We start from the raw sequence: 9,585 nt of genomic DNA on the forward strand, positions 1-9,585 counted from the left end.
TCTGGAAAGGCGGGGCAACTCGAAGCAAGGGCAGGAAGACTCCAAGTGGGGGGGAGGTGGCTTCCAGGTCACAGGTAGGTAAGAGACAAATGGTTGCATTCTTTGGAGTTTCTGATGAGCCTCTCCAAAGGAGGCAGTCAGATATGCACTGATCTCAGTGAGCAGAGGGGAGACTTGGAATACAATGGGGGCAGGTTGGCCCTAAGCAGTTCCCAGCTTGACTCCTCCCTTTATCTTACAGTGATTTGGGGGGCTCCAGATATTTTCCTTTCACATTTCCCCCATTTTCTCTTTAAAATCTTTTGGAGAAAGCATTTTAGAAGAAAATGAGTCTGTTCCCAGGTTTCGTCTGATCTCTCACGACTAGGATGGTTTATTCCTAGACGGGAAGGTCCTGAGTTATTAAGAAAGCTCATTTTTAGCAAGTTGTGAAGTCTCACGTCCTAGGAAGAGAAAATAGGGGGAGGAAGAAAGAAAAACAACAACAAACCAAAGAATAATCCTGCAAAAATTGATACAGGCCACATAACTTTAAGTCCATACATCGGTAGATGGGCATGAAAGTAGCTTATGTACATAAATAGGTTGCTGCTATTTTCTTCGGAAGTTTAAGTTGTCTGGCTTCAGTTCACAGGGCTTTAAGAAAGCACAGCTTAGGTTTTAGTGACTCCAAATTAGGAAAAATGAGGGGGGTGGGTGGGCGTGGTGGCTCATGTCTAAAGTCCCAGCACTTTGGGAGGCTGAAACAGGTGGATTACCTGAGTTCAGGAGTTTGAGACCAGCCTGGCCAACATAGTGAAACCCCATTTTACTAAATAATACTAATAATACAAAAGTTAGGCAAGCATGGTAGCATCCCAGCTGCTAGTGAGGTTGAGGGAGGAGAATTGCTTGAACGCAGGAGGCGGAGGGTGCAGTGAGCTGAGATCACACCACTGCACTCCAGCCTGGGTGACAAGAGCAAAACTCCATCTCAGAAAAAAAAAAAAGAAAAGAAAACAGAAAAATGGGGAGGGGGCAAGTGAAGGAAAAAAAATTGCAAACATTATTTTGAAGACTTGTAGCCAAGGAAAATTAGAATTAGGTCCAAACTGTAGAAAATAATAAAAATTGAAAACATTAGGCAAGACTAGAATCTAAAAACAGGTGCACCATAGTTTTGAAACATAATTTTTCTCTCTCCAGTTTCCCATTTTCACTAAAGACAAATCATGGTAAGACTGGTTTGCTTTATTGTACCTGGCCTAATTATTTGCATACAGTATAGCAAGAATAATTACTTTTTACATAGGCTTTTATTTTTTTTATTTTTTATCTATTTTTTTTATTTTTACTTTTTTTTGAGACAGAGTCTCCCTCTGTCGCCCAGGCTGGGACTGCAGTGGCGCGATCTCCACTCACTGCAAGCTCCGCCTCCTGGGTTCACTCCATTCTCCTGTCTCAGCCTCCCAAGTAGCTGGGTCTAGAGGCACCCACCACTACACCTGGCTTATTTTCTGTATTTTGAGTAGAGATGAGGTTTCACTGTGTTAGCCAGGATGGTCTCAATCTCCTGACCTCGTGATCCACTCGCCTCAGCCTCCCAAAGTGCTGGGATTACAGGTGTGAGCCACTGTGCCCGGCCTACATAGGCTTTTAAATTGGCTTTGATGGAACATTGTTCCATAGGAGGAATCTCAGATAAGACTTTTTTAAAGCCGAGCCCAGCCACGAATTTGTGCCATCAAATACCCATGAGTTGAGTGATCCTCATCTCTTGAGGTTCCAGGATAAACTTGGGGCTCCTGGACCTGTCAGAAAGTGATATTCTTTTCTTGCCACAGGTCAGGAACCCTGTACAGGGACTCTGTAGACAAACGTATGAGGCCAGTTTTTCCAACGGGTTTTTATTGGCTCCATAAGTCAAGTTTGATTCCTTAAATGAAAGCTCACCATTCCAGTCAAAGCCTTAGTGCAATAACCAGTTTCTCCAATTGTGTCCTGTTGCAAAATGAAAACAGATTCTTATTGCACTTATATAAATAACTGTACTCCCATAAATTAAAAATATTCACAAATAGTTTCCAAATTCTGGGGAAACCAGGTAGAGAGTGTCAAAGAAAAGAGTCAAACTGTAAAATAATTGAAGAGGTTTATTCTGAGCCAAAATGAGTGACCATGGCCCATGACACAGCCCTCAGGAGGTCCTGAGAACATATGCCCAAGGTGGTCGGGGTACAGCTTGGTTTAAAACATATTTAGGGAGGTATGAGACATCAATAAAATACATTTAAGAAACTACATTGGTTTGATCAAGAAAAGTGAGACAAATCAAAGCAGGGGCTTCCAGGCTATAGGGAAATTTAAATATTTTCTGGATGACAATTGATTGAGTTTATCTGAAGGCCTGAGATCAACAGTAAGGAATGTTCAGGTTAAAGTAAAGGATTGTGGAGACCAAGTTTTATTGTGCAGACAGGGAGCTCTCAGATAGCAGACTTCAGAGAGACAGCAGGTTGTAAAGTGTTTCTTATCAGACCTAAAAGCATGCCTGGCTCTTAGTTGATGATCTCCTGGATCTGAGAAGAAAGGAAAACAAAGGAGAAAGGTGATTCTCTATAGAATGTGAATTTTTCCCACAAGAGACGTTGCAGGGCAATTTCAAGGTATGGTAAGGAAATATATTTTGGGGTAAAACGTTTTTATTTTCTTCCTTGTTATGCCAGAGTCAGATTGGGAAGTAAGTCATGATATACAGGGTCAAATAAAACCCATCTGATGAGAATTTATGGTTTGTAGGACATGACTCCCCAGACCTCTTAGATAGGAATTTGGGCAAGATACAAAATCAGAGCTTAGTCCTCAAGAGAAACAAATATACCCCAAATTTTGTTCATAGGAGTATACTGAATTGTAAAAACCTGTCAATAGCTCAAAAGAAAAGTTTTCTCAGCTCTGAAAAATACAAAAGAAAGAATCAGCAACGTTTAATGCAAAGGTCAAAAAGATTTTTTAGTCTTCTATCCGTTCAGTTTACGCAGTTAACTCCTGTTCTGCTTGATATTCAAGAACATTTCCACTCTCCAAGAGACTCTGGAAAGTTTCTTTCTCTACTCTAATGCCACAATCTCCAAAGTTATCAGAATCCTATATTGAAGAACACCTGTTAGAGTTCTATAGCAGATTACAAAACCACCATCTGAGGAGGACCAAAACAAGAAAACAAATGTCCGTGGATGACAAAAAGTTTTAGGGCAACCATAGTCAAAGACACAATTGACAAAGAAATTTGTTTCCTCTGTGGCACACAGTAATTTAACATAATAATTATAATTGTTATTGATAAAGCATACTAAGTTATATCAGAATTACAGGAGTTTCCCATAATTTTGGAACACATACCAATATCATATTTATACAAACACAGCCTAAAGAAAACCAAATACCATTTCATATTTGACAATGCCTCCTGTATCATTTTTATACCAAATAAGCTAAACTATGTCATTGTTGGACTTTAGAGAACCTAATGTCTTAAAGGATTAATTAAGTCAGAAAAAGACATAATTTATAATTGGATTTTGCAAGTTTGCCAAATATCAAAGGTTTAAAACACTTGATATCACAAATTGGATTATCCATTTAACCAAAGTGGTAACTCAAGGATTTCAAAAAAGGCAAAAGCCTTCTTTGAGAGAGGAGATTTAATGTTCCAAACAATAAACTCTAATAAAAACAGCATGAAGTCAATTAAATTTGTTTTTCATTCATTTATTTATTTACTTATTTGTTTATTTTTGAGATGGAGTTTCACTCTTGTTGCCCAGGCTGCAGTTCTGTGATGCGATCTCTGCTCACTACAACCTCCACCTCCTGGGTTCAAGCAATTCTCCTGCTTCAGCCTCCCAAGTAGCTGGGATTACAGGTGCCTGCCACCACACCCAGCTATTTTTTGTATTTTTAGTAGAGATGGGGTTTTGCCATGTTGGCCAGGCTGGTCTTGAACTCCTGACCTCAGGTGATCCACCTACCTCAGCCTCCCAAAGTGCCCAGATTACAGGCGTGAGCTACCACACTTGGCCCCAAGGAGGTGAATAGCTTTAATTTCTGACTCTGTGTTTCAAGAATGCAGTTTATTTTGATTGACATCTATCAGGCCAGAAGATGGGGCTTTAATTACTGTCAGTGTTGAAAATGTAGCAGGACTTGGTGTCCTTTTCACATGCGGGAGTCAAAGTCCTGTAACTCATGTCAGAAGTACTTTAAAAGCACATATAGAGAGATACACGGATGTAATAACCTTAGTTTTAAAAAAGTTTAATCCCAGTTTTTTTTCTAAGCAAACCAAACTTTAATAATAATGTGACAACTTGATCATATAAAAGTTTTTGGTTTCTTTTTACATAAATCCTCTTATTGTGACTTACATAGACCATTCATGACATGGTTGGATTTTCTGGTTTGTCCTGAACTTCCCTCCTTCTTAAACAACCAGTCATTTTACTTTAGGACTAAATTTATCATACAAGATTCTAATATGAAATTATTTCTCTTTAAGCTTTCTTACCCAAAAAGTTCGCTATTTGTATAACTTTGTATCTTGTTTCATACATAACCTTTAAATAAGCTTTGAATTAGACCAAAATTATTCACTCTTTTAAAAGGACACCTTTTCTTTCAGCAAAAATGTTTTCCTACAATATATTTTTGTTGGAAAATACTCAAATAATGAAATATCTATTTTTTAATTTAATATAACTTTAGATTCTAAATTATGACAAATTTGTCTATAAGTATTTATCCTATTATATTTCCCTAATTATCTTATTTTACTCATTTACTTAGATTACTGAAACGTGCACACACCACCACAACACATAAATACATATACATATTAGGCATGCTGATGGAAGTACATCTTTTTTCTCTTTTTTTTTTTTTTTTTTGAGATGGAATCTCACTGTTATCAGCCCGGGCTGGAGTGCAATGGCATGCGATCTCAGCTCATTTCAACCTCTGCCTCCCAGGTTCCAACAAATCTCCTGCCTCAGCCTCCTGAGTAACTGAGATTACAGGTGCCCACCACCATGCCCCACTAATTTTTGTATTTTTAGTAGGGACAGGGTTTCACCACGTTGGCCAGGCTGGTCTTGAACTCCTGACCTCATGTGATCCATCTTCCTTGGCCTCCCAAAGTGCTAGGATTACAGGCGTGAGCCACCACACCCAGTCAGAAGTACATTTTATAGATTCATAAACACCACTTTTTCCCTATCTTAGACTTTCAGATTTTTTTTTTTTTTTTTTTTTGAGACAGAGTCTCACTCTGTTGCCCAGGCTGGAGTGCAGTGGCCAGATCTCAGCTCACTGCAAGCTCCGCCTCCCGGGTTTACGCCATTCTCCTGCCTCAGCCTCCCGAGTAGCTGGGACTACAGGCACCCGCCACCTCACCCAGCTAGTTTTTTGTATTTTTTAGTAGAGACAGGGTTTCACCATGTTAGCCAGGATGGTCTCGATCTCCTGACCTCGTGATCCGCCTGTCTCAGCCTCCCAAAGTGCTGGGATTACAGGCTTGAGCCACCATGCCTGGCTGACTTTCAGATTCTTAATAACCTGTTTCACAACCCTAAGGCAGTTGTCAGCTAAATACCCTTAAATTTGCATATTAAAGGAAACAACTCAGATGAAAGTCAAATAGCAAAAGTTACATAGTAAGATATGAAGAGAAAGTCTGGTGAGCTAGAGGGAAACTAAAGCAGACTTAATTGCCAATTGAACATAAAATTATATAAGTCTATTATAAATGGGTCTTCGACTATATACACACACAGACATATACATCACTCATACACACACACAAAGATTCTATAGCTTTTACTTCAGTACTTTAGCCGTGAGATAAATATAAGTTCACTGGCTTGCAAAAAAGACCTGTTAGATCAAAACAGTGGTTTTTATCTCAGTAGAAAGGTAACAGCAGATTTAAAGCAGGTAGAAAAGAAAACAGGGGAAAAGGGGACGTAGGAACTCTGTTGGTTTGGGGTCGACTTCAGGGCTCTTTTTTCCGTCATGTAAATGTGCACAAAGACTGTATTACTTCCATTTTACTCTGGCAAGTAGATGTGCCTTAAAACCTACAGAGTGCTCAAAAGGGGACCATTCTCTGTGTTTTCTCCTCATTCTGGGATTATTTGTTTCCCGCTTTTTTGTCTCAAAAGGAGGAACTGAGCTGTGGCCTAGGTTTTTGTGTTGTGGATTGATGTGTGCTGCTTGTGGGCAGGACTGCACAGTGTGTCACCGCTGAGTCATTTCTGCCCTCTTACAAGTCTCAGTTTCTCTCTCCAGAGGTCTATGACCTCAGAGAGGGCTCAAAACGCTGGGTGATCAGCCTTTATATGCATTTCCTGGATTAACTATTTTTAAATTAACTTTTGGGGGGATTTCCCTGAAGGGCTGCTGCACATCACAGGGGGGTCAACTCCCTAGATACTCCCATGAGGCCCCCTGGTCACCCAGGGGCCCTTTGGCTGGGAGAAGCAAATACCCTTTCTCTTTGGAGCTGAAAAACTCAGTCTCTCATTTACCTCTGAAAACAACAGTTCAGTTCCTCACACAAATGCACACAGACAAACCAAACTGAGATTAATGTTGAGAGAAAAGCAATAGAGAAGACCCTTTAGAATACATCTCCAAACTAGAATTAGGATCCTTAAACAACAACCTCCTAGGAGAGAAAAGAAAAAAAAAAAAAGAACAGCCAAGACCACTTCCTGTAGACTGTACTCAGCCACCCATAACTTTGTAGCTCTCATCCACCATTATACACACCGAGGTCAAATCCTCTCACAGTGCAAGGGCATCTATGGTACCCCCAAAGCCAAAGAGGTCAGGTCATGCAATACAGGAAAACAGAGCTTTAGCCCTAAGAAGAACCCGCCCATGACTCTTGAAACCACAATGAAGACAGAACACCCATAAAGGGTTGAGTGGGGCCTTTGTTCTGAATTCTTTAAAGAGTTCAAGTCATTAGAAGTCTTCTCAAGAGTCTTTGGTACTGCAGATGGCAAAGGGGGAAGGAGGTATAGGGTGGAAAAAAAGTAAATGGAGGAACAATTTTTTTTTTTTAAGACAGAAAGCAAACACAGAAACCAAACACATGCTTTTACGTTTGATCTTTTTTCTGCCTCTGCAGCTACAAGGAATTTTAGCCAAATTAGAGAGGCCTTGTTACCCACAATTTGGAATTCTCACTCGGATTTGACCAAGTCAGGCTGAGTTGGTCAAATCCAATGAGAGAAAGACAAGAACAAACAATAACAACAAAAAACCAACAATATATCACTGAGCACTCTGACCGTGCAGAGAAATTAAGACCAGCTGGTTGTCTCATGAGCCAAGACAGAACCCCAGTTCACTCACTTACCTAGGGAAGGGTCTCAGGCTGAAAACAGCTCTCTACCATCCTAGAACAGGAAAAGAAACTCATCTTCTCTGTTGGAAGTGAGCTCAAACTCCATAAAGGAGTTACCTTCCTTCCATCGTCGTGGAAGCAGGAGAACTTGCCTTCCTTGTTAGAAACAAGTAAAACTCCAAAAAAAAAGGAAGAAGAGTTGTACAGCAAAATAAGCTTTATATCTTGACCAATTTGGGGAGATTAGGGATTCTCTGGAGGGGGTGCTCTCAGACATCAGCAAATTATCCTGCTGATTTGAGCCATAAAGTTAGCTCACGCCAGTACCAAGCACCATAGGAGGTTTGTCAAAGGTCAGAATCCCTCTGTGGTTACCAAAATGTGAACCTAAAAATTTGAGACACATCTCAGTTAATTTAGAAAGTTTATTGTGCCAAGGTTGACGATGCACATTTGTTACCCAGCCTCAGGAAGTCCTGACCACATGTGCCCAAGGTAGTCAGAGCACAGCTTGGTTTTTTTTTTATACATTGTAGGGAGACATGAGACATCAATCAACATATGCAAGATGAACATTGGTTTGGTCTGGAAAGGTGGAACAACTGGAAGCAAAAGCGGGACAACTGGAAGTGGGGAAGGGCTTCCAGGTCATAGGTAGGTAAGAGACAAACAGTTGCATTCTTTTGAGTTTCTGATTAGCCTCTCCGAAGGAAGCAGTCAGATATGCATTTGTCTCAGTGAGCAGAGGGGAGACTGTGAAGAGAATGGGAGGCAGGTTGGCCCTAAGCAGTTCCCAGTTTGACATTTTGCTTTAGCTTAGTGATTTCGGGAGCCCAAGATACTTTCCTTTTGTAGACCTATCTCAAATTTTCAGGGTTTGCATTTCGGTAACGACGGAGGGACTCTTGCGGGAGACGCCCCTGACCTTTGGCAAACCTCCTATCAGCGCTTGGTACTGACATGAGCTAACTTTATGGCTCAAACCAATAGGACAATTTGCTGAGGTCTGGGAGCACCCCCTCCAAAAAATCCCTGATCTCCCAAAATTTGGTCAAAATCTAAAGTTTCTTTTGCTGTACAACTCCCTGTTCTTTTGGAGTTTTACTTGCTTCCAACAAAGAAGGCAAGTTCTCCTGCTGCCGTGATGATGGAGGGCAGATAACTCCTTTATGGAGTTTGAGCTTGTTTCCAACAGGGAAGATGAGGTTTTTCTTTTTTTCCTGCTTCTAAGATGGTAGAGAGTATCTTCAGCCTGAGACCCATCCCTAGGTAAGTAGCCGAATTGGGGTTCTGTCTTGGCTGAAGTTATCAACCAGCTGGTCTTAATTTCTCCCTACCATTAGAGCACTCAGTAATCATATAAGTTGTGTGACTGTTTGTTTTACTGAATTGTTTGTTGTTGTTGTCTCTGTTTTTGTTGTTTTTTCAATCTTTTTCCCATTGGGTTTGACCAACTCTATCTGACTTTATCAAATCTGAAGAAAATTCCAAATTACTGGGAACAAGGCCTCTCAAACGGTTAAGGTCCCCCCCGCCCCGCTCAGCCCCAAACACACACACACAAAAGGTGGTGTGGTGGGGGAGAAAGATGCCAGTCAAAAGAAAAAAAAAGAGGAAATATTTTTTATTTTGACCACTAAAGGGACTTTATTTACATAACAAGACCACCTTTTTGCTAGCCAGACCAAATTGAAGGGGCAATGTCTGTATTTATGAAACAGCAGCAATTTGTCCCAGGTGAAATATGGTAATGAGATTTAAAAATATTTTTTTAAAGGAGCTCAATGGTTAAAGTCAGCTTAATTAAAAGCTAATCTCCAAGGGGTGTGTGTGTGTGTGTGTGTGCGTGTGTATTTAAAAGGCCTTCTTCATGTTCTTCATGTTTTTGGGACCTTGTCCTGTTTTTGAGCAAAAATTTTTTTTTTCTCAGTTGACTGAGTTCTGTTTTTCTCTATCTACTTCTGCTGTCTCTCCTTTCTCTTGCACCCTCTGCTGCACGAGAGACCTAAAACAGTTTATAAGGGCCTGGGGTTCCTTAAAGAAACTAAGAAGGTGGCCGGGCACGGTGGCTCAAGCCTGTAATCCCAGCACTTTAGCAGGCCGAGACGGGCGGATCACGAGGTCAGGAGATCGAGACCATCCTGGCTAACACGGTGAAACCCCGTCTCTACTAAAAATACAAAAAACTAGCCGGG

This window comes from Mandrillus leucophaeus, unplaced genomic scaffold (assembly GCF_000951045.1).
Source record: "Mandrillus leucophaeus isolate KB7577 unplaced genomic scaffold, Mleu.le_1.0 Scaffold575, whole genome shotgun sequence".
Lineage (NCBI taxonomy): Eukaryota > Metazoa > Chordata > Mammalia > Primates > Cercopithecidae > Mandrillus > Mandrillus leucophaeus.